Source organism: the organism of the source record quoted next, unplaced genomic scaffold, assembly GCF_019419815.1.
Source record: "Pyrus x bretschneideri cultivar Hongxiangsu unplaced genomic scaffold, Pyrus_bretschneideri_v1 Contig136, whole genome shotgun sequence".
Classification (NCBI taxonomy): Eukaryota; Viridiplantae; Streptophyta; class Magnoliopsida; order Rosales; family Rosaceae; genus Pyrus; species Pyrus x bretschneideri.
Window position 1 is genome coordinate 180487 of NW_025999431.1, and position 21188 is coordinate 201674.

Genomic DNA, 21188 nt, shown 5'->3' on the forward strand with positions numbered 1-21188 from the left:
AATTGAACAAGTAATGGCATACAACTCACAATGACTTGAATACATTCGGATATAAAGGTAAATTAAATTTATTCGATCTTGTCATAAAGAACTAAGTGAATAGAACATCAAAATGAGATTCTATTTACTAATCCAATTTCGTGCCTAAGGAAGAATTTCAGCATTCAGTCAATTAAATGTGTTCAATGCCATTTTTTCCTAGTGGAAATTCCATATAACAATGTAAAAACCACATTCTGCAATTTAAGCTAAGTAAAGTAAAACCCTCAATTAAACCCCAACTACAAACCCGAATTAAACCTTCAATTAAACTCCAAACTAAACTCTTAAAAAAACCCAAATTAAATAAGCAATCAGGAAAGATAAAAATACACCCATTCAAAGTATTGCATAACTGAGAAAGCTATATTTCTAAGAAAGATTAAAACCTTTTTACAAAAGACACCTACTGAAAAATCTCACATTTGTAAAGACTGGAAGTTTTTGCTCTAATTTTGTTTCCTTCATTTGTTTAAAGTTAATTTCCTATCTTTGATTTACAACTCCACTGACACATATTTACAACATATTTACAACTCTTTTGCAATAATCAAGACTCAAGATTGATGAGTTCTCAAGAGGAAAGCTAGATGCAACTGCAAAAGAGCTCATTGAGGAGAAAACACTGGCCTATTAATCAGTACCATCTTCCCTCAGCACCTATATTTTCCTTCACTGCCAAACTTATTGAATTTGATCCATTCTATGACAAACATCCTCTATAAATTGCATGATTGGATCATAAGAGCAGAAGCTATTACTTGTTCACATTTACATGTTAACCTATCTTAACCACTAAGATTACTTCTTGTAGTTACTGAAGCTATTATTCATCTATTTCATTGCTAACCTAAGCCCTAAAGGTGGAACCACCTGAAGTCAATACTTCAAGAGCTAAAAAGCAAGCATCATTTATGGAAATGGAAAAAGAAGATGAGCTTTCAAGTCGATGATGCTTGTACAAAACCATGTAAAAGTCATCAAAACCTCTAAGCAGCCCAACCATTTTCAGAAACCGACGACAAACACATCTAACTTGGCAGAAGTTTGAATCAGATGTTTATATCTTTATAGAATCAAAAGAGAATTACTCATTCAAACATAGGCAATTTATGAGTTCTTACTCAGATAAAATAATAGAAACAGAGAAACGGGCAACTATATTACTCGACAAAGAAATACTGCTCAGTAGAAATAAATAGAGTAGATAATTTCTTTGTGCTGAATTCCCAAGTGCTATTAAACTATCAATGATCAAAAGATAGCTAATGGTGAAAAAGAAACTGAAGAACGAAAAACAATGATGCATTTGAACACATAGAGAAGAAACTTGTTTCAAAATTGTACTACCTAGCAACAGAGGAGCAAAACAATAAATAAAATAGCCTTTTAACACCCTTATCACACAAATACAGAATCAACAAAACATGGAGAAACAACCTAGCAACAGAGGGATATTCAAAGAATGTAAAGCAGAAAAGGAACCTTAATTCGATTTGTTGAGAAGGAAACAACAGCAAAGCATGAAGAAAAACATAAATGAGCACAGTGCAACCCCCTAAGTTACAAAGACACAAACCTAACTCTAATAGTGTACGAAACAATGGACTAAACATACCTATCTTCCTAACACCCAACTAAACAGGCTATAAATATCCATTACAATTTTTTGAAACAAAAGAAATGTCAATCATAGTTTTAACAAACCAAATGGAAAACCAAACAATAAACAATGATTTCTGAACAATGTTTTATCTGTTGAATTAGAGGACAAAACTGAAAACCCTCTCCTCTCCCATACCTCCCTCAGACATCCTCTGCTCACCAACCCCATGGGGTAACTCGTTAACCCCAAAAAATGCACGGCATGCTCTCTGCCTTCTCTTTCTCTCTCCCTGTCCATCCGTTCCTCAAAAAGTGGGAAACAAATCTCTAAATATCTCTCACACTCAGCTGAAACCATGCTTTATGCCCCTCCTCTCTCTGTCTCACTCTCCATCCTTGTTTAAAAAATTCAACAAAATCCCTAAATCTCTCTCCCACCTAGTCGAAACCCCTAACTCCCATCTCTTTCCAACTTGCCAGTCCCTTTGTCCCCCTCCCCTCCTTCCCCAACTAAAGGAAAAATTTTGTCCTAGCTAAGAACATGTGAGAACATTTGAACACATAAGCAAACTAATAACACTTTAAAGTAGGTATGCATTAAAAAACAATTCTAAAATCCATGACTTTCAAAGCCTAGTGAATGGTGAACCACAAGGCTCTTTAACAACATTAAAGAGAAGAAAAGATTTTGAGATTCACTACCCTTGAAGCTCATCCGTGTTTACACAAGGGATTCACCCAAGTGGAGGGCCTTCAAGTCACCTCCTAGCTCCTTAGATCTTCCTTGTGATTTTCTTCCTTTTGATACTCTTTTGCTCCTTGAGGATGTGAGGAAAAGATCTCCAAGAACACCAACGGTTTAGTGTCTCTAAGTCTCCACACCAAAGATGTAGTGTGAAGAGAAGATGGATGACTTAGAGAGATTTTTTATGCTAGTAAAAGTCTCCCTACGTGGCCGGCCTCTATGGAGAAAAAGAGAGAAAAAGTTTCTCTTCTTTGCCTCAAGAAAACCCTAATGAGGGAATGGCTATAAAGTTACCTTTATACCACCTCACGAGTGAGTGACAAACTTGTAATAAGTCAATCAACTCACTCTCCCTAAGTGGCCGGTTTTAGCTTTGTCTTTGAGCTATTTTTCCATTTAGTTTTAGTTGTCACACAACATAAACTCAATGGGCCTTATGGACCACAAACCCTTTTGGGCCCCGAAACCCAAAACCAACTTAAAAGCCCAATACAAACCTTTCGTAAGATTAATTAACTAATTAATTAATCTGGACCATTCTCAATTATACTATTTAATTGCTTATCCATCTCATTTATATTTCGTCACTTTCATCCTTACTCGGTGTACGATCCATTAGGTTCCAATTAGCGAGGCAGTGGGTGATTGTTACTCTTAACGATCGATTATGAATTAAAACTACATTTCAATTCTCCCTTTGATGAAGATTAGTGTTTGCCAATCCTCAGGGCTTCCACAAAACATGAGTGACACCTAGCAGTATGTCATGGCTACCCAAGCTAAGTAGAAGTGGTTGGAGAACCTATCCAGTTACAATTACAATGCAATACGGTCTTTCTCTAATACAATACTCTTAATCACATTGTTTGAGTGATAGTTTGTTTCATGTCTACTATCCAATGTGATACTTCCCTATATGATTGAATTGAATATGATTTGGAACAAACTTCCTAAGTCATATTCATATGCATTGGCCAAAGACTCTCGAATCATATCTCAAAGTATTATCCCTCCACCATGGAAGGTTAGAGGTCTCTTGTTGTGCATTCATATGCCTACATGACTAGATAGCTTGACTCCAACAATGTTGTGGACATTCTCGATGGAATGCCTTTAACTTAATCAAAGATCAAGGACCTAACCATTAAACATCTATGATGCCTCAAGTCAAATGACTACTTTGCATATTGCAACTTATGAATTCTTACATGACATGTATGTTCGAACTCCTTTTTGATCGTTGTTCAATGTACTCAATTACCTTTTGAGCACCTATGTGTTTGTCTCAGTGTCCAACACTAAATGACTTGAGACTAGTCATACTCACGCTTGAGTTAACATAACACATACTAACCTTAGCGGATTGTCAATGCCCAATTGGCAATCCTATGGCTAGGAACGTTTTAGGAATGAACATAAAAGAAAGGTCTCGTTAATCTAACATACTTAGATCACTTTTCTCTTAGATTAAATACATTCCTTGGATTCCCTTATTGTTTTAAACACATAATACAATAAATAGTGATTAACAATAAGCTTTGCCCTTCATTAAACATATAATAGTTTAACACAATAAGTATTCCAAAAGTTGTTACATCAAATGAGTGGCTTTGTGGGCATACTTCCAACACCAATGACTCTCTGACGGATGCATCACCTACAACCACACCCACTAGCCCCTAAGCCAAAATTCTTAGTGATCCTCTCCCTCCAACACGTCAACCCTCCCATTCCCCCTTCCGTCTCTCTCCCTGAGTGAAAGGCCACATCCAGCCCAAAGACCCAAAAGCTTTTCTAAAGCCCAGCCCCCAAAAGACCTAAAACCTTATCTGAAGCCCAGTGGCAATTTTGCAAATAACGTTAAATCAGGGGGTAGAGAGACTCAGTGGCACTTTCATAAATAAAATGAAATTGAGGCAAAATTGCACAGTGCCGTTCCCCTTTCTACTTTAGACTAAAGTAATAGTATTGCCTAAAAACCATGTTTAGATGGCATGAAACAAGAGGGAAAAGAAAATAAAGGAAATAAAAGAAGTGATTTTGCACATTAACGCTTGCTCAAAAGTGCTTCTTCAGAAACCATTTTTGATATAGAAGGACTTTAGAGTTCTCTTCCAGCAATCTTTTAACCCTTACAAATCTGATTAGCACTACAAAGTTGAGTCAAAAGGTTATAACTAACGGCGCAGAAGGAAAGGTTTTGAAAATTATGGATGGTGATGGCACTTGGGTAGAGAATCCTAACCATATCCGAAGCTGGTAGATGATCATTTCATCAACCTCTTCAAGACTGGGAAAGAGGGACATAGGAACTGGGGAAATTTGTTGGAGTGTGTAAATTCGGGAGTTACTGATGATATGAATTTGGCTCTCATAGCGTCAGTATCTCTGAGGAAATTAAGGATGCTGCACTTCAAATAGGGGTATTCAAAGCTTCGGGCCTGGACGGTTTTCAGGGGATTTTCTACCAGTCTTTCTGGGATAATATTATGGAGGATGTCAACAACTTAGTTCATACCTTTATGCAGGGTATGCAATTTATAAGTCTATGCAATTATTCTTATAAGGTTCTTTCCAAAGTTCTGGCAAATGGATTGAAATCTCTTCTGCCACAACTTATCTCACATTCTCAGAATGCTTTCGTGGCGGGTAGACAAATACAAGACAATAATGGGATTACCTATGAGGTTTTTCATTTTCTGAAAGGGAGAAAAACGAAGAACAATTTCGAACTAGGTATTAAAATTCACATGCAAAAAGCCTATAATAGGGTGAGTGGGACTTTCTGGATGCGATAATGGAGAGAATGGGTTTTTGCAGTTTGTGGAGAAAGCTTATCATGGGTTGTGTGACTTCTGTCAAGTTTGCTGTCATCCTCAATGGGCAACCTGGAAACAAGTTTGCTCCATCTAGAGGCCTTCGGGAAGGAGACCCTCTATCCCCGTATTTATTTCTTTTGGTTAAAAAGGTTTTATTGAGAACGATCCAAGTGGTGGTGGAGAACAAAACGCTAGATGAGGTGCGAATGGGAGCCAACGGGCCAGTCTTATCTCACATCTTCTTTGCTGATGATACATTAAATTTTTTGAGGGTTGATGAGAAAAAATGTAAGAATCTTGTCAAGCTTCTCCGGACGTACTGTGATGCTTCGGGACATGAAGTGAATATGCAAAAATCAAGTGTGTTCTTTGGGGCGAATACTTCGGTGAGGGTTTCTAATGAATTGGGTATTATTCTTGGCATGCCAGTGGTTGAAAACCCGGGAACGTATTTAGGTGTCCCGGCGTTATGGGGTTGTTCGAAAAAACGGGGCCTCACTTATGTTAAGGGGAGAATTATGGGGAAATTGCAAGGGTGGAAGCAAAATACTTTATCAAAGGCGGGAAAGGAAATCTTAATCAAAGCGGTTGCCGAGGCTATTCTGGCTTATCCTATGAGCTTATTTAAATTTCCTGTCGTGGTGTATGAGTAATTAAATGCCATGGTTGCAAGATTCTGGTGAGGAAACACGGGTGAAGGTAGAAAGATTCACTGTGTGTCGAAGGAGGTTATGGGGTTTCCCAAGCAAATGGGTGGAATGGGCTTTAGGAACATTAAGGAGTTTGATGATGTGCTACTGGCCAAACAATATTGGCATTTAATCTGTGATCCGAGCTCGCTTTGGGCTCAATTTCTTAAGGCCCAATACTTCTCGACCTGCTCCTTCTTGGAAGCTAACAAAGAGGGTCGAGCTTCTTGGACCTGGAGTAGTCTTCTAATGGGACGCGACCTGCTTCTTAACGGAACTCACTAGAAAATCATGGGGGGAAAGGATGTGAGAGTATAGGTGGACCGCTGGTTACCTTCTCTCCCCTCGGGGTATCCTACTCTGATTGGTGAGGTCGAGGTGACTAGAAGTCTTTAGGTTTGTACTCTTATCAGTCATTTCTCTCGGGAGTGAGATATTATTTTTCTGCGGCCATTTCTATCAGATGCTGATCAAGAGGCAATTAGAGAGACGTATATTGGTGATATAAATAGATGTGATCGATTGATTTGGGCTGCAAGCAAGAATGGAAGGTACTCGGTCAAATCTGGGTATCGATGGATTCAATTAAGGTCCTTGAGTTTGAGGGATCATCGCCTACTTTATGCTCGATTAGTTCCAGAGGAGTTATGGAAATATATTTGGAAAGTGGAAGTGCCACCTAAAATTCATCATTTTTTACGGAGTTCTCTTCATAATGCCCTTGCTACTAATGCTTCTTTTTTCAAGAGATGATCTTCCCCATCCCCTACCTGCCCCATTTGTCTATGTGATAATGAAACAATTGAACATCTTATCCTCCTCTGTCCGTGGGTCCAATTTGTTTGGTTTGGAGGTGTATTGAGTTATAAAGTGGACATGACAGGTATCAGGTCGTGGGTGATGTGGTTGCATGAGGTTTTTAATTCTAATATTGGGGCATCTACTAATGGGTTGTGGGTTCAATCGATTATGGCTTTTACCTGTTGGTTTATTTAGAAAGCTCGTTGTGATTTTGTGTTTAATCAAGTGCCAATCAATCCAACCAAGGTTGTTTTGGCAATCTCCAATGCAGTGGGATCGTTCTTGGCTGCGGCTAAGGCTTCATAAGATAATGGGTTGCAAGAGAGTGTTGAGATTGGCCAGGTTTCAAGGCAGGTGACTCGATGGAACCCACCTTCCTTCCCATATATAAAAATTAATGTCTGACACTAGTTGATTTAAGATGTCCATGTTAGGGTTTGTTAGTGTGGTTTCGAGAGATGCTGAAGGGTATTTTATTGTAGTAGCGTGATACTCGATCAAGGCCCCTAATGCAGCAGTGGTTGAAGCTTTGGCACTACTGATAATTCATATATTTCATACATTTATACGATCCATTCCTAGTCTCTTTGTGATATTTTTTGAGTTAAATTGGTTGCGTTTTACTCTCTTTTGTGTTAATGTGCAGCTAATTGTATTTTAGAGCCATTTAAGGGTGAATAAGGCAAAATGGTGCTGAAAGTGGAGAATTGAATAAAGATTCTGATGTAGAGAGAGATTCAAAGTGTACAATTGAATATGGTGATGAATATGGCCCTTTAAGAGACCAATAACAGCAAAAAAACATCTGAAATAAATGCTCCATTACTGGGATGTCTTGGCATTCTATAACAGCATTTTTAACCTTATAAAATGGAGAGTTTCAGCCACTTTTACACAAGCCCCCTTGGGGGTCACCCAAAGCTCTCTCTCTTCTCTTTCTTTGGCCTTTCTTCCAGAAACAAAACCCTATTTCCCTTCACCATATGCAGCCATTGAAGAAACCACGCAGCCCTGCTGTTCTTAGAGAAGTTCAACATTCAGAATTGCTTTAAGGGGGTTTCTTCTATGAACTTTAATTTCACTCATGTTGTTCTTGATATTAATATATTATGTAATCATGTTATGTAATTAAGTTCATAGTTAGGGATTTCGATGTAGCCTTGCAAACCTACTCTATGTTATTAACTTAAAGTATTCAAATTACCAATCTGTGTTCTTGTTTCATTCACTAATTTTATAGTATAATTTGTTTGTTAATCTTAATGTTTGATCACCATTAGGGCCGCTTATGAATTATTTGATCAAGATTATAGTAAACATCATGCATAATCTTGGTGGACATGTGAATGAATGAAGAAACTGCTATGCATACATCTTGCCATGTGATTTCTTTGGTTCTTTGAAGTTTTCTTGTTCTTAATAGATTCTTAATTGGTAATCTAAGTTGAACATCACAACTAGGTTGTAGATTAGGAGTACTTGATCACAACCACACATCAAATGGATGATCATAAATAAGTAAAACGAACCCTAGTTGCAAATTGGAGAGTTGAATGTGTTTTGACTTAAATTTTATGGAATTGGCTTGTAATGGTGAAATCGGTATCCCTAGTTCCATTCCCATCGTTTCTGAATCAATCTATCATTCATCTTTATCTTGTCTTGCATTTTAAGTTACTTTAGCTTCAACAAAAATCTAAATTTAGTTTTCATTTTCATAAATAAGTAAAACAAACCCTAGTTGCAAATTGGAGAGTTGAATGTGTTTTGACTTAAATTTCACGGAATTGGCTTGTAATGGTGAAATCGGTATCCCTAGTTCCATTCCCATCGTTTCTGAATCAATCTATCATTCATCATTATCTTGTCTTGCATTTTAAGTTACTTTAGCTTCAACAAAAATTTAAATTCAATTTTCATTTTCATTGTTAGTGAGTGCTCACATAAAGCTAGTAATTTGTAGAGTTCTAATTAGTCCCTGTGGTTCAACACCCTTACTTGTGCCATTATACTATCATTATATTTGCACTTGAAAGGAAAACATCAGTTGCTCCGTGGGTGCGAATTGGGTGCTTTAATGGGTTTTTCTTCTGTAATTCTTGAATCGGATTCTCTCGAGGCTATCTCTCACCTCTCTGATTCTCTTGAAAATGGCAGCTGGGAGGCTTTTCCTACTTTAGCAAGGGTGAACAGCAGGGGGGAGCTTTTCAAAACTATCGCTGGTCTTGGGTTCCAAGATCAGCCAATATGGTTGCGGATGTTCTATAGTCGGTTGATTGTGCGCAGATGTGCGATGTAGTTTGGGTTGATAGGCCCCCATCTTCGCTGGTTTTTGTTTTGAACAATGATGGCCTTCCTTGTCCTCATTAGTTGTTAGTTGGCAGTGTAGGGGGTGACCTTTTCACTTGGTTGAAGCTTCTCTTTCGTTGTATCTCCTTTCATTGTGTTCTTTGCTTTCTCTAGCTTGTTGTTTGCCTCTTGGTAGGCCTTCCTGTAATCTCTTTGGCATCTTTGCCCTGGAATGCAATTCCTAGTTCTCCAAAAAAATAAAAAAAATGGATTGACTCTGCCAGGAGAATCAATGACGGGGTTACTTGGCAATGGGCTTTCCTGTGGACTCTTTGCCATGGTAGGATCCTTGCCAATGCTCAAAGGGTAGCTAATACGGCTTTGGATGTTGCTCGTACCAAAATGACAATTTGAGGGCTTGTTTGGCAAAGTGCTTTTAAATGCCTAAAAGCGCTTTTAGAAAAAAAAATTTTGGGTTCCAAAAGCATCTGAAGTGTTTCCTATTACAAGCACATGTTATGCGTTTTTTGCTGGAAGAACTTCAAGTGTTTTTCCAGAATTAATTTGCATCTTTACTAAGGTTTGGTTCCAAAAACATTTTATCTAAAAGCGCTTTCAGCCGTTTAAAAGCACTTAACAAATATCAACATCAATATCCTCGAATATCGGCACCTCACAATGTGTAAAGCCTATTGATCCCACGCCACTTAATGCAACCTTATAAATCACAACTATTTATTCTTACAACACAATAGAAGTAGCTTTTGAAAAGAACATAATAACCCCAAACCAGCCCTTAGTCTTGCAACACAGCAGGGAAGTGAACTATGTCGTAGATACTTTGCTTGGTCCAAGTACGGTGTTTGGTTGTCATATCTTTGAGAGTCCTCACACGGTTGATTCACGAAGATCTACAGTTTCGTTTTCAAAATGATAAATGTTGCTAAATAACTTTAAATCTCTTCGTTAATTTAAAAAAAAATAAAAATAAAAAAATTCAAGAAGAATACCAAGCAACCCCTAAACAATTAGGTTGCCTGAGTACATTTAAGATGATACATTTCACATTTGACATTACGTAGTATAACATATAAGCACTTAAGTTGTTGTGACGGCCGAAGACGGAGCCTGTGACTGCGCCCATGACACTAAATCCTCCCTGGTTGCCACAAAAGACCCAGCTTTCTCTTCACTCTGTCTAAATGGTGCAGCCAATTTCTTCACATGAGAACCGAAGAAATGCGACAGCCCTTGCGAGAATTTGTGAGTTCCGCTGCCAATTTGAGCGGAGAACGTCTCCGGCAACACCTCTTCACGCTGAACTATTTTGTACAGCGTTCCCATCCACTCTTCAAGTGCAGTGTGAGCTGCACTGATGGATAGTGACCTAACATCCAAACACCACTCCCTTGCAGTCTTGTTGTGTAGACCCGGATACAAGCCGTACAGGGTTCCCAAGTAGAGCAGCTCATGAGCTCTCTCATGGTTGTTTTTGTTTCGGCATATATCAATCAGGCAATTACAGAAGGGTCTCCGGGATTCAACCGCGGTGCTACCAATAACATCCCTGAATTCATCTTTAATTGTCTCAAACCCGATATTCTTATTTTGCAGCACCTTGACAAGAGTCACCAACTTTGGCTTAGCCTGCTGCAAACAAGAAAGCACCCTATCCTCATCCTCAGTTTCTTCACACAACGAAACGATAGAGAGTAAGCACCCACAAAGCCTATCATCTGGTTTAACCCCTTTTTCAACTGCAACGCCAAAGACTTGAACCATATCATCGAATCTTTTAGCTTTCCCCAAACCCTGAATCAAACAAGTGCACCCCATGACATTGAGCTCGATACCCAACTCTGACATTTCCTCAAACAATTTCATTGCCTCATCAACATTCCCACACTCCCATAGATGTTCAGCATTGCAGTGTAACTCCAACTGTCCGGCCTACAATGCTCCGACTGCTTCATATCGTCAAAAAGCTTCTTAGCTTTATTCTCCAAACCAAGGTCAGCACACATATTCAACAATGTGTTATACAAAATGAAGTCCATAGGCCACTTATTCGACCTCATTCGCTCCCACAATTCCAAAGCATCTCGAGCCACCTTGCCTTGCCATATATCTTAACAAGGGCGGTCAATGATTTCTCATTCGGGGTTAGCCCCGATTCCACCATTTCTTCAAATAAGCTCCTCGCCAAACTAGGCTTTCCAGCCTTCCCCATTGCCTCTAACAAAGTGTTGTACACAACCAAATTAGGCTCCACACCAAGAGCAGCCATTTCTTGCAAGACATACCTAATACCATCGTAATCCCCAGCCTCCCCAAACATCTTACCCAAAACCGAAAATGCAATCGGGTCCGGTTTCCAGCCACTAGCTCTTCCCCTCTCATACAAACTAAGAACCTCCTCAACCTTTCCCAATTTAGCATAAACATCTAAAATGGCAGAGTAAGTCACCTTATCCGGCATCAAACCGGTCTTGTACATCCTCTCAAACCACTGCACCGCCTTGTCGAAAAGCTTGGACCTCTTGGCACAAGTGATTATTGTAGAATACGTAATGTTATCGAGCTCAATCTCGTCCCTTATCATCTCTTCCGCGAGCTCTTCGATGAGTTGAAACTGCCTCCTGAATCTCAGAGACTTCATAGTGACATTGTAGAATATGGTTTCCATGGGAAACAAATTCTGGGACTTGACCCAGTTGAAGAACATGTGGGTTTTCTGCCATGGCTTCAAGCTGTTAAGAATTAAAAGCGCATTTTCTCGGGTGGGCGGGTGCGGGATTTCTTCAAGGGTGGCCAAGAAGGCAACTTTAGTGGCATCACAATCGTAGAGAGACCGCTTCTGCCGCTGCAGAGAGAGCACGGAGCGTTTGGGCTTGGCCGGGTTAACCCAGATGGATTTGGGCTTGGATATCAACTGGGAATGGTCTTTTGGCGGAGGAGGGTCGGAGAGGGTGGTTATGGTTAGCGGTCGGAGTTGCTCAGACAAAGATAGAGATGGGTCTTTGCTCTTCGTCTTCTTGGTGGTAACGGCGGTGCTAGCGGCGGGTTCGGCTACATCCGGCGGAGATTTGGGAAGAGACTTGGCGGAGCGGCAAGAAATGTTGAATTTTTTGGGTGAAATTTGTCGAAAAGATGGAGAGAAGAAGATGAGTCTCTTTATATCTGAATTCACATTCCAGTGGACCGCACTAGTAGCCATTGAGATCGAGAGAATTGTTCGGTAAAAGGAAGATGCCTTGGATATTTTGTCACCTTATCTATAAATTGAAGACAATTGGATTTAGGACGAACCCTGAAGTGTGATTTTCTTTCTGTTTCTTAAACAATAAATATTATTACATTAACAGACGAAGTAAGTTTAGTTTCAGAATGGATTAGTAATAAGATAAATATTAGTAATAATGTGGCTCAAAGCCTCAAAATGAGTTTAGCCTCAGAATGGACTAGTAATAATGTAGCTCAAATTTATTTTTGATGAGAATCGAATCTAAGACCTTTCACTTACCGTTGAAGAAGAATACCACTAGACCACAATACTAAGTGGCCGTGAGTGTTATACGGATACATTCTGTTTCTTGTTCCCCGACAATTTCCCTCCTCTTTGTTCATCCATATTTTGATTTTCAGCCTTATAAAATGCTAAGATTGTGTGTAGAGCTCTGGTGATTTCACTAGCTCGGGTGTTTTCAACGCCACCACTTTCTCTTTGTTACCTACCTTTATTGGTAGTGTCATTTGTGGATTTTCACAAACTTTATCTTCATTGCTAGCTTCTCTCGTTTGGTTGAAAGTTATCCTTACTTTATGACTGTGCTTAGGAAGTAGATTGGAGTTGGATGTGGCGTTTGGTGAGGTGTCGTTTGGATGTGGAAGAGGATTTGGATGAATCGGGAAGATCCATGGCGACAACGAAAGCAGTAGAAGCTTCTGGGTTCTGGTACTATGTTTTGATTTAGGGTAAATTACACTTTCATACCTCAGGTTTGAAGTCTATTTCAATTCCTTACAACATCTTCAAAACATTTCACTTTCATACCTTAAGTACTATTTTATTTCAAAATAATACCTCTGTTACATTTTCCATTCATTGATCTATTAAATGCTGACGTGGCTGCCACATATATGCCACGTGCCTGCCAAATGTCTGCCACGTGGCAAATAAAATAATTTTTTTAATTTTTTTTTAAAAAACCTGAATTTTCTCAAAAAAAAAAGAAAAAAAAATTGAACAAAAAAGGGTAAATTACACTTTCATTCCTCAGGTTTGAGGTATATTTCAATTTCTTACAACATCTTTAAAACATTTCACTTTCATACCTTAAGTACTATTTTATTTCAAAATAATACCTCCGTTACATTTTCCATCCATTGATCTGTTAAATGCTGACGTGACTACCACATATATGCCACGTGGCAAATAAAATATTTTTTTAATTTTTTTCAAAAAACCTAAATTTTCTCAAAAAAAAAGAAAAAAAAAATTGAAACTAGTGCCTTCCCCCGCACCCCCCAGCAACCCTAACCCAGAACCCAAAAACCTGCAAGAAGAAGAAGAAGAAGAGGGAGAAAAATAAAAAAATAAATAAAACCCAGTTCGTCCCACCCTGAGCCACCCCTTTCTCCGATCCCCCATCACCCCTCCCAAAAATCCCCATCACCAACAAAAATTACACCCGAGATTAGGTGGATCTACCACAAAACCAGTCCAAAAATCATCTCAAACTCAAAGTATTTTCAAAACCCACCTATACTAAAAATCATGAGATCCTGACCCGAGAGGAGCGGGGAAGGTCGCGTGGCGCCCCAGGGGGGGTGGTTCGCGCGACGCTGGTGGGGGAGGGAGGTGTGTCGCGGGGGCGGGGGGGAGGTTTTTTTTTTTTTCTTTTTCTTCCTCCCTCTGGATTTTGGGTTAGGGATAGGGATGTGGGTCGCTCTGGGGGGGGGGGGAGTGGGTTTCTTTTTTTTTTTCCAATTTTTTTTCTTTTTTTTTGAGAAAATTCAGGTTTTTTAAAAAAAATTAAAAAATTATTTTATTTTCCACATGGCAGACATTTGGCAGCCACGTCAGCATTTAACAGATCAATGGATGGAAAATGTAATGGAGGTATTATTTTGAAATAAAATAGTACTTCAGGTATGAAAGTGAAATGTTTTGAAGATGTTGTAAGGAATTGAAATAGACCTCAAACCTGAGGTATGAAAGTGTAATTTACCTTTTTTTTTCAATTTTTTGAGAAAATTCAGGTTTTTTTAAAAAAATTAAAAAAATATTTTATTTGCCACGTGGCAGATATTTGGCAGCCACGTCAACATTTAACAGATCAATGCATGGAAAATGTAACGGAGGTATTATTTTGAAATAAAATAGTACTTAAGGTATGAAAGTGAAATGTTTTGAAGATGTTGTAAAGAATTGAAATAGATCCCAAACCTGAGATATGAATGTGTAATTTACGTTTTGATTTATGGGTCTAATTGCTTCTTAGCACTTTTAGTGTTTTTTTTTTTAATGTTTGGCCTCTTTTTTTGGTTGTTTATATGTTAGTTTTGGACAAATGAAAACTAATGAAAAGAGTTTGAAAACTTTGAGTTTTAACGATAAGGACAAAATAAAGGGTAAAATGAATATACCAGGATTGACTTTTTAGTGTAAAAATATGATTTTTCGTTAAAGTGAACAGTATCGTGAGTTTTTCGTTAAAACTCTTTTGGACAATGCTTGTATGTAAGGTTTGTGTTTGTATTAAAAATTACCTTTTACCAAAAAAAATAAATTTGAATTTAGGACAAAAGTGAATTAAGGGTTGAATTTTAATTTGGATACGAAGACAAAAAAATTGGGTTATTTTGATGGACAAGGATTGTCTGCCCTTCCGTGCCCTCCTGTTTTGTGTGGTCACGGTTAAGCCACATCAATATTTTATATTGTTATTTTTATAGAGATAATAAGACAAAAATAAATAGTAATATAAAATATTAATGTGACTTAACCGTGACCACACAAATAGAAATGCACGGGAGGACACCAAAAATAGAAGGGCGGACAATTCTTATCCTATTTTGATCCACTACAAGGGTGGGTAACAGGTGAGCTCGAAAGCTGTTCCCGTCCCTGTCAAGGGAGATGCCAACCATCTCTCCTTTTTTCAAACACAGGCATGTTTGGGAGTGGAAGCTACATGAACAAGATAAGACTTCGAAGTCTCGCCGATGTGGACCAACAGATGCTTATCGGATTTGAGGCTTGGTGGTACCGCTATGGTTGGTTGATGCCAGATCATTCAATAAAGTGCAAAACAAATGGCAAGGGAGGATGGTTTTAAACACTCACGGCTTCTCTTTCACTCAAAGCCAATCTTAAAAGTTTTTCTTTCTCATCCACCGACCGCAATCACTAAAATTTCTTCTTTCTCAGCCGCCGCATTATGTCTTTCCCCAATCTTAAATATATCTCTTGTTCTCGACTGTTTTGTGACTCGGTGTTCTTTGAACTTTGTCTCAGTATATCCTGAACTTGTCCCAGATTTATATTTTCTCTCTCAAAATATCGTTCTTTACTGCGAATCCTCAATCATCTACTTGTTCTACTCAACACTCAACTCATTGGGTGCTTCCTTCGAAAATCACGTCTGACAACACATCTTAGTGGTTGGTAGCTTTTATAGTGCAATTTGCATTATTTGGTATGATTATGAGAGGACGAGTGCGTGTGGCTTATCTACCCAGTTTTCCATTCATCCATTTGGTTCATTGGTTCTTCTTCTAGGTGGTGACGACTTTGTAGTGGTGGTGCAGTTGGTATGGTGGAGACGGCCATTTCCTTTTTCATATATAAGGTTTTTTGTTTACATATTGCTATATGATGTCTCTTTTGGGCTTATTTATTGTAATTCCTTTATATGAGTTGAACTTTTGTTTAGCTGTTTCGAAATCTCTTTTTAGTTGGTTTTTACTTTGTACTAGCTTTCTTTATTTAAAAAATCTATTTGATAGGGAAAAAACCAGAAGTGGTATCGAAGGCGGAGGATAAAGAAGGTACCCCACTACTTATCTATATGGAAGAGCCGATTCTGTGGTGGAGGAGATGAATTTTTCACTCAAGCTTGAACTTGTCTAGAATTTTATGTTTTATTTTGCTTTCTAGTTTGTTGTTTCTTCTCAAAAGCCTACAATCATTATTATTTAAGTTAAGTTATTTCCTGCCACTTAGTAGTACGATCTGCTGGTATTTCTATTTACTTGTAAGTAAAAGGTTTTAGGTTTGATTCTTGCTAAAGGCGAATTTGAATCACATTATTGTTAGTTCATTATGAGATTAAACTCACCTCCTCCTCTTTAATGTAGATAATCTCGTTTGTTTTAAAAAAAAAAAAAAATGTTAAGCTATTTTCTTTTACTAGCTTTCAGGATGTTCACTGGTAGGAGTTTATATCAAGACACATGCCCTTTACCTCCTCCAAAACTTGGCCGAAACGGGTTTGGCGGCCTTTTGGGCCAATTTTGTACTTTAAATATCTCATAACTAAAAGAACTCAATAAGTTTGTGGGTCTAGTGGCTCAATTTTGTAGTTAACTCATCTCATAACATAAATAAAACCCAATGGGTTAGAGCCCAACGGCCAGCTGATTTTGAAACTATTTCGGGATTGTTAATCTAACCTACTTATAAATAAAATTCTGTCAATCAAATAGGGTGAAAAAACTATTTAGTCTTCTATTACATAAAAAAATAAATTATAGGCTGTAATGTAATTTCAAGGGTCAGATTAATTACACTAACACCCCCTGACGTTTATCGAGTTTTCACAAAACTCCCTCACGTTTGAGACATTACACAAACATCCCATCAGGTTTTGTTTATAAAGTAACTAATTTACCCTTATTAATTACTTGAAACTAATAAAAAAAAACTTTATAATTACATAAAAAATTATAAAATATTAAACACTTTAAGAAAGATAAATCACATTTCACACTCTCGTGTTTGTAGTCAATTACAATCTCATACGACATCTTTAAAACATATCAATTTTATATTTAATTAATAATAAGCAAACTTATCAAACATTCTTCTCCTACACGAACCCAACAACCCTAATCCTTTTTTCTCTCCACTGTTTATCTCACAAACACTGTGATAGAATCACAAATCTCAGGACTCCATTCAACCTACCAGCAGCAATAGAAATAGCAAATGGAGAAGATGAAGTAGAAGGGAGCAGAGCTCCAATGTATTTTGGGTTTGTAAATTATGATACGTTACAATTCAGGGAACTCAACTTCTTTTATAGACTTTACAACTTTAATGCCAGTTGTTGTTCATTTGGAGTTCTCTCAACAGATGACTTCATCACACAATCGCCTTGCCTGTCAACACATTGGAGTTGTGGTTCGACGAGATGGCGGAGCAGGAACAGGAGGAGAGGTGTTAGTCATCATAATCGGAGCAGATCGGCTGGAGCAGATGATCTTTCAAATAGAATGTGTTTGGGTTAATATTTGAACATTGGACTTAGATGAAAGAAAGCCCAAGGATGCCAACTAAAAGGGGACTTGCCTGAAGCCCAACACCAAGCCCAGAGGCAAATTGAAGACTTCTTAGCCAAAATGCAAGTCACGTGCTTACTATTGAAGTGACAAGCGATGAAGACTAACCTACTACTAGTCAAATAACACTTTCTAGTGGCATTCCGAGTAAAAAGGCTGATGACTCACTACCCCCCAAGTGCTTTCAGGCAAGAACAAAGTCATAGCAGTTGGGCTAAATCGCCTATAAAAGGGGGAAGAGGCCCCAGAGACAAGGACACTCAACCAATCAAACAAACAAACATACAAACTCTGCTCTCAAGCCAGATTTGCATCCAAAAGCTGAAATCAACCCAAATTCAGTCATTTTTTAGTGACAAGCTATCATTTGTCTAGTTTAAAGCTCTGCTACCTCTCTCAGTGGCGTAGTATCGATTCCCTTGTGTAAACTTGTTTACCATCCATCCCTTTTTAGCATATAAACCCTGTAATTTCAAAGAGAAGTAACTGCAAGAACTTCAACCTTGCCATACAAGGTAAAATCTTACCCGAAGCTCTTTGTTTGTTTCTAAGTTAATAGATCTATTACTTAATGCATTCTCCATTATGTATTCATATCCACCTGCTTTCCTACTTTAAGAGTCTTATTTGTATCTAGATCTGGTTAGTTTAATGAATATGTCTTCATTAAAAGCAATCTAGGACCAAGCAAATGACTTAAAGGGATCTGGGCTCCATTCATTCACACATACAAGATTATGAACTAAAAGTCCTTGTTTACAAGGCAAGAACAAGAACTTAATTTGGACTTAACCCATCCATGACAATCCTTTGATCACAAGAAGTCCGAGTAACTTGGAGCGCAAGCAATCGACTAAACACACTCGTTCTACATCTGCTATACTGAGATAGCAGTGGCACGCCTAACACTAAGTCAATTTTGATTGCGAGCCTTAAGGCCTACACTTAAGGCCCCACAAAAGCACCTTTCAGAACTAACTCTATCCTCTTCTTGTAGCACATCAACAAGCAAGAGCCCGACTACACATCCAATGTGCCAATCCCTTGGGGAGCTATGCTGAGGCCTGAGGATCCTTCCCCAGAGAAATCTTAGCCCGAACAAAATGCTTCCATAGCTTTGCCCTTTCTTTCATGGCTTCTTCGCCGCTTCAAAGAAGATAAATACATCTTCGATCTTTGAGAAGATACAGCTTCAAAAGAAAGGGTATGTGAGAGAAAAAAAAAATTGATGGGATTTGAAGAAAGATCGAATACAGCTCCAAATTCAAGAAAGATTGAAAGAATGGTGAGGATGATTTTTTTTTTTTTTTGGCAAATTCAAGAAATCAAGAATGTCAGTGAGATTTTTGGAGTGATTAAATGAGAAATTGAATTAAATTGGATTGATAGATGGGAGGAGGAGGAGGGCTTTTCCAGAAAAAAAAAAAATATTGGGAAGGAAGAAAAACCAACAGGATCCTTTCTGGATCCTCTTTGTGAGGATCCGGAAGATCCATGAATCGTGTCCGTTTATCATGCATCATACGATCAAATTTTGTCAAGTACTGTTTGTGTTCAATTTTAAATATAAAAAAATTTAAAAATATATATAATTGTACGATGTACGATGAATAAACACGATTTACATATCCTCAGAATCCTCACAAAGAGGATCCGGATTCGATGTAAAAAAGTGATGCAAGAAAGTGGGTGCGTTATTCAAGACAAATTTTTTTGAGTGTTCAATGTTTTATAATTTTTTTTATATAATTATAAAACATGAATTATTAGATTCAAGTAATTACTAAGGGTGAATTAGTAAATTTAAAAGTAAAATTTTGACTTAAGGGGTTATATGAAAGGAAATTAAAACATGAGGGGGTGTTTGTGTAAGATCTCAAATGTGAGGGGGTTTTGTGAAAACTCGATAAACGTCAGGGGGTGTTAGTGTAATTAACTCGTAATTTCACAAAACCAAATTTTGCTGTTTTTTATTTAAGTCTCACCTTCTTGTGATTTTACCATACAATCTAATATTAAAAAATAAAAAACAAAAACCTCTCTTCCCACTCCCACTCCCCCTCCCACTTTCTCCCTCAACCTTTCTCATTCCCATTTTAAAAACAAGAAAAAAAAATGTTCACACACAAAGTATGTGGCAAGTCTAATTAATTAAAACTGTCTAAGTTCATTTCAACTTTTAACTGAATAATCTAAGAGAAATGTTAAGGGGTAACTTAGAATTATGGTCTAGTGATATTTCTCTTCACTTGTAAGTGAGAGGTCTTATGTTTGATTCTTGCTAAGGGCAAATTTGAACTACATTATTGGTAGCCCATGGTGAGGCTTATTCCACTCCCCCACCCCCTTAGTATAGATAATATTGTTTGAAAAAAAAAAAAAATGTTAAGGGGACTCTCTCAAAAGTGAGACTCTTTATAGACTTTGCGCTACCTCACAATAGTACGTTAATTTCCATACTAATATTGTAAAACATTGTGCCTAAAACATGATGTAGCAAAGAATATATGGAGAGTTCTACTTTTGAGATAGTCTCCTTAGCATTTCTCATAAGAGTTCAAAGCTCAGGAGGCATGGCATTGGGAGAGACGACAATGAGATTTGGTTCCATTTTAGGTTTCTTTTCCATTTTTTTATTTTGAACATTTTGAAAGGAGAAGATTTAAAAACAGAATCTAAATTTAATATCAAACAAGTTTTTGGGTTGTAATTCTTTTGTTCCAAAACTTGTTGAAAAAACAAAAGAAAATCATGTCTTTGAGTATTTTTTTTTTTTTCGGTAACAAAAAGTTTAGGGGGAGAGGAGCTACCCCATCCCAAAGCTAGGGCATACCACATGCCTCTTTGAGAACTTACAAGGGGGGTCTTATCTCTTTTTTTGGGTTTTACAAATTGCCCACCAAGAGGAATTGCCTGCAGTAGAACTCAAATCTAAGCCTTGGTCTATCGAAGAGAATGATTCTTACTAACTCAACCAATTTTCGTTGATGCCTTTGAGTATTACTTTTCAAGTAGGATACCAAACGTAATTTTTCACATATCTCATTTTTGTGTATTGATCAATAGAGGCGGCTTTGTGGAGGGAGGGAGGGGAGTGCCAAATGTGCAATCGCACATGGCTGCAAATTTTGAGGAGACTTAAAAAAATTGTCATTTAATATACATGTACTAATGCCATATATTAAAATATTATTTTTGTTAGCACTTTAAAATTTTATTGTGCACTCCTTATAAATGTAAATTTTTTTTTCAAAATATAAAAATTTGGAGTGCCAATAGCAACTCTCTAAAAACAATTTTTTTTTCCTTCAATTTTATTATATAATAATGCCATCTATTAAAGTGAAACATTAAAGTTAGAGATTTTGAAGCTTTTTTCCTTGTTTGGTTGTTCAAGATTGAATTACTTTCGATTGTTTAATGAATGTTATGTTTGTAGCTCTTTCTAATTATTATTTAATGACATTGTAAACTTACAATCAATGAGTCTTAAATTTGTTTTGATTAATGTTATTGCTTTCTAGGATCAATACATTGTTCTACTTTTTTTTTTTGGTAAGGTCTAATTGGATTAATAGTCTCCGTGGTGATAGGGTAGTTGGAAGATATCCTTAGTAGTTAAAAAAAAAAAAAAAA

At 37.5% G+C, this 21188-nt stretch overlaps 1 long non-coding RNA gene, 1 other non-coding gene and 1 pseudogene across 2 annotated transcripts; 1 reads left to right on the plus strand and 2 right to left on the minus strand.

Moving 5' to 3' along the window:
* Window positions 1-9704: 9704 nt before the first annotated feature.
* LOC125475095 lies at window positions 9705-12204 on the minus strand (annotated as a pseudogene).
* A 2828-nt stretch (window positions 12205-15032) lies between these two features.
* LOC125475106 lies at window positions 15033-15159 on the minus strand. The gene has a single exon (XR_007256427.1). It is a non-coding gene; the product is annotated as a U6atac minor spliceosomal RNA (small nuclear RNA).
* Window positions 15160-15517: 358 nt separating this feature from the next.
* LOC125475100 lies at window positions 15518-16344 on the plus strand. The gene is made up of 2 exons (XR_007256425.1): window positions 15518-15841; window positions 15999-16344. It is a non-coding gene; the product is annotated as an uncharacterized LOC125475100 (long non-coding RNA).
* The last annotated feature ends 4844 nt before the right edge of the window (window positions 16345-21188 follow it).